This window comes from Myotis lucifugus, unplaced genomic scaffold, assembly GCF_000147115.1.
Source record: "Myotis lucifugus unplaced genomic scaffold, Myoluc2.0 scaffold_72, whole genome shotgun sequence".
NCBI classification, from domain to species: domain Eukaryota; kingdom Metazoa; phylum Chordata; class Mammalia; order Chiroptera; family Vespertilionidae; genus Myotis; species Myotis lucifugus.
This window is the reverse complement of record NW_005871120.1, coordinates 4,449,312-4,453,913: the sequence shown is the minus strand read 5'-3', so window position 1 is coordinate 4,453,913 and position 4,602 is coordinate 4,449,312.

Sequence of the window (4,602 nt, the reverse complement as noted above, 5' to 3'; positions counted from 1 at the left end):
TGCTTCCCGTCCTCCTCTGCGGCCGGGGCGCGCAGCGAAGAGTGGTTCCGGAGGGCGTGAGGCGTTGCGAGGCCGGCGCGGCGGTGCACCGTGCGGCGTTCTGTCCTAGGGCCGCGTGGCCACAAGGCTGGACGGCGTCTGTAGCTGCTAGTGCAGTGGCGCCCGGCAAAGCCTATTAAAAGTTGAGAAGTCGGGGTGAGTTCAGGACAACGCCACAGTTTTGAGTTGAAGTTTGGGTCCACCACTGTCCACACAGGAAATGCTTGCCGATTCAGTGGCGGCCCTCAGAGCGCACCTGCCTGAGGAGCCGACGAGTAAACGGAGGGAGGGGGATTTGGAGACCCACCCAATGGGGCCGGACGGGGCGGGAGAGCTTCCTTCCGGAGGTGGCGGCAAACAGGTGGAGGCCTGGAGCTCAGTGGGTGGTAGCTGGAGCGTCATCCTGTGCGGCTGGGGCTGAGGTGATGCGGCCTCCAGCCTGGCTGGAGGGGTTTGCCATGGGCCGACATTTGAAGTTTATAAATCCCATTAAGGGTTTGAACTTCAGCTTGGGGGCAGTTTTTAAAGGACGTTCTAGTGGCAGTGTAAAAATGGATCTGGAGCGGCAAGACTGGAGGCCCATAAGGAGACTGCTATAATCTAGGTGAGAAAGGAGGGTGGCCTGAATTAGCATGTGGAGTGGAGAGAAAGGAGAAATATATTAAGACGTTTGAATTGTCATGACCTAGCTATTTGTTACAATTTAGGTTTTGGCCCAAGCACCTGAGTAGAATGTGGTCTCAAGCACTGAAATAATGGAATACAGGAAGAGTAGGTCTGGAGGGAAGAGAATAATACGTAGAGGTTTTTAAAATACGTATATATAACAATAAAGATAAACATATAATTCACAGATAAAATTAATCCTTTTAAAGTGTACGATTCAGTGGTTTTTAGGACGTTTACAAGGTTGTGCAACCGTCATCACTGTCTAATTCCAGAACATTTTATAACCCCAAATAGAAATCTTTGTACCATTAACAGTCATTCCCCAGTCCCCCTTAACTTCATCCCCTAGTAATGACTAATGTACTTTCTATTTCTATGGATTTGCCTATTCTGTACATTTTACACAAAAGGATTCATACAGTGTGTGGCCTTTTCTGTCTGGCTTTTACTTAACATCCTGTTCATGTAGCATGAATCAATTCATTTTTCTTAATGGCTGGATAATATTCCCTTGTATGGATATACCACATTTTGTTTATTACCAGTTGATGGACATTTGGGCTATTTCTGCTTTTTGGCTCTTATAAATAATGCTGCTGTGAACATTCATGTACAAGTTGTGTGTGTTTTGTTATTGTTAATTACCCAAGGATATTTTTTCCATTGATTTTTAGAGAGAGTGGGAGGGGGAGAGACAGAGAGAGAAACATTGATGTGAGAGAGACACATCAACTGGTTGCCTTCAGCAGGTGCCCTGATGGGCTGGGGATCGAGCCTGCAACTGAGGTACATGCCCTTGGCCAGAATCGAACCCATGATCCTTCAGTCCACAGGCCAATACTCTAATCACTTAGCAACACCGGCCAGGGCGAGTTGTGTTTTTAGTTCTCTTGTATATATACCTAGGAGAGCAATTGTTGGGCCATACTACATTTTGGCTCTGAGTGCTGAGTGTCAGATGCTAATAGAATTTCCAAGAGCTTTTTCTGTATGAAGAAATTTAGGAGTTGTTACTTGGTTTCGGAAACCTAAGTTAGTTTGTAGTATGATTTCCAAATGGATGAGTAAAGTAGACAGCACAAGAGTGGTAGGCAGCATAGAGGAATGTGTGGGGTAGGGTGTCTCATTTGTACTGGTGAGATTTTAATTTATAGAGGTGACTAGGTGACGACAACGCTATTACTAATCCTCACTAGAGGATATTTTTTCTATTGCTTTTCAGAGAGAATGGAAGTGGGTGAGAGAGAAAGAGAGAGAGACATCGATGTGAGAGAGACACATCGACTGGTTGCCTCCTGCATGCGCCCTGATTGGGGATGGGGAGTGAACCCACAATCTAGGTATGAGCCCTTGACTGAGAATCGAACCTGCGATCCTTTGGTTCCCAGGCCAATGCTCTAACCAGCCAGCAACACCAGCCAGAGCTAGGTCAACCATCCAGGGCGAGGCCAAAGCCATTGAAAGAAAAATGTATTCTATTTCTGGAGAGAAGAGGCGTGCCACACCACAGGAAGATTTTGGCCAGAAGGCAGAAGCAGGAGTGAGGGGAAAGCTTAGGAGAAAGCTGTCTTGCCTTTGTTCCACGAGAAAGGCAAGACAGGGCAGGGTAAATCTTTAAGGACTAGCTAGTTTAAATAATTTTGGCAGGCTTTGGGCAGTAGGAATGGTCTCTAGTTGCCTGGTACCTGGCTTTGGATGATTTAGGTAGGGGTAATATTGGCTTTGTGAGAGTTAAAGGAGCTGATTGCTTTGCATATAAGAGGCAGCTGCCAAGTAAGTTGATTACTGTCTTTAGGAATTAGCCCTGGAAAGGGCATTCTCCCCACCAGCAAGATTTTAAAACTTCATAAAATACAGAAAAAAAATGTAAGACATGATTAATGCACAGGGACATGGCTGGGATAATGTGAAGGACTGTTGTTGTAAAGGTGGCACTTATTTTTTGCCAGTCAAATTGAAAATGAGGGGCCTGAGTCTAATTTAGGACTTACATCTCTTAGAGGCCAGGGAGGAAAACCTTCCCTTCTCTCCCAATATGGCCACACAGTATTATTCTTTCAAGTGAAATGAGTTAGCTGAAGAGTAGAGAAGGGAGTGTTCCTTAAACCTGAGATTCTCAACGGAATTGCTTATGGAGTATTTTAAACTGGAAATGCTTGGATACCACCCTTATACCTGCTGAATAAATCTTGGGCAGAGTTTCTGACCTGTGTCTTTGGAAAGTTTTACAGATGATTTTGATGGCCACTAGATTAGAGACTGATTGCTCACTACATTTACCCAATACCTACTGAACAAAGCCTGTAGGCTGAGTATAAAAGAGGTGCCAAAAACTGGGCGAGGGGTAATTACAAATTAGAGTTAGACATGATTCCTCCCTTCAGGGAACAAGGGGACAGCTTTCTCTTTGGGCCAAGGTGAACCATGAGAGCCCCCTTGACCTGGACCTTGTGATTTATCTCCAGCAGAAGCTCTGAGGTTCACATTCTTCCACGAGAACTAAGCTGAAGGACAATGTCCAGAAACAATGTTATTAGGTCCATGTTATTTCAGTGGGAATACTGCATGTTCCCTGCCAGCACTTGTGGCAGAACTGCACTGCCAAAACACATAAGCCAGGAACATGAAGGAACATTTACTATATTAAAAGGTCAGGATTGTCCTTGTTTGATAAACCTTCCAAGGTTTAACAGGAAGAGAAAATGAATGCAGAAGTTTGTGGAAAAATTAAGACACAATGTATTCTAAGTAGAGGCTCTGTTTTCCAAGCCCATAGGAGTAGATCATTTTTGGGTACAGTGGAAACAGGCAAAGGCTGAATATGCTATGATTACCACTTCCTCACCCTCCTGGAATATTTTTGGAAACTTTTCGCATCTTCCACTGAGTTAATGTTTTAAACAGTTATGTGAAAGAAGTGAAAGGCCCTTGTCCCAGTTCTGTGGTTTGGTTATAAATCACAAAACCAAAACCTGCCTAGCTCCCTCTCATTTATTTTGGCAACTGTTGGGTAGTGGGCAGATTGAACAAGGAAAAAATTGTCTTCCCACTGCTCTGGTCATATAAACTTTTATTTACTGTTGTATAATACTGTTCCCTACACTGCCAAAATTGTTGAAATCAGGAGGGGAGATAACTGTTTTACATGTCAAAGTGGACAGAAGTCACACTGGGTGATGCTGCTGTTCTGTCTACCACTGCCACCGTTTGTGTCAGTCCTATTGGTAGATGGGTTTAAGGGGAGATTCCATGCAGATGTACTGGCCTCGACTGTAGAGAAGCATTTTCCCTAATAAAGTTGATAGTGTCACTCATAGTGTGTCATCTTCTACTTAATACTAAGATGGCAGTACTCTCCTAAGTGACCTGTAGATTGAGTGTAACCCCTGTCAAAATTCCAGTAGCTGTTTTTTGGTGTCTAGATCTGTTACTTCATTGGAGATGGCGTAACAATGATATTCTCATTATAATTTTGTTTTCAAATATTAGCTGGAATGATTTTGTTGTATAGGTCATATAGGAAATGCAGGATAAATCTTTCTTTCCTTTGTCCAGTTTTCAAAGTAATGAATTGGTTCTCTGTCATCCCCAGAAGGTGACCAGTTAGTTTTCTTTTTAAAACATCATGATTGGGTCCAGCTGGCATGGCTCAGTGGTTGAGCATCTACCTATGAACCAGGAGGTCATGGTTCAATTCCTGTTAAGGGCACATGCCCAGGTTGTGGACTCGATCCCCAGTAGGGGGCGTGCAGGAGGCAGCCGATCAGTGCTTCTCTCTCATTGATGTTTCTATCTCTCTCTCTCCCTCTCCCTTCTCTGAAATCAATAAAAACATATTTAACAAACAAACAAAAACATCATAATCAGCATGCTCCCCCTCTCAGGAGCACACCT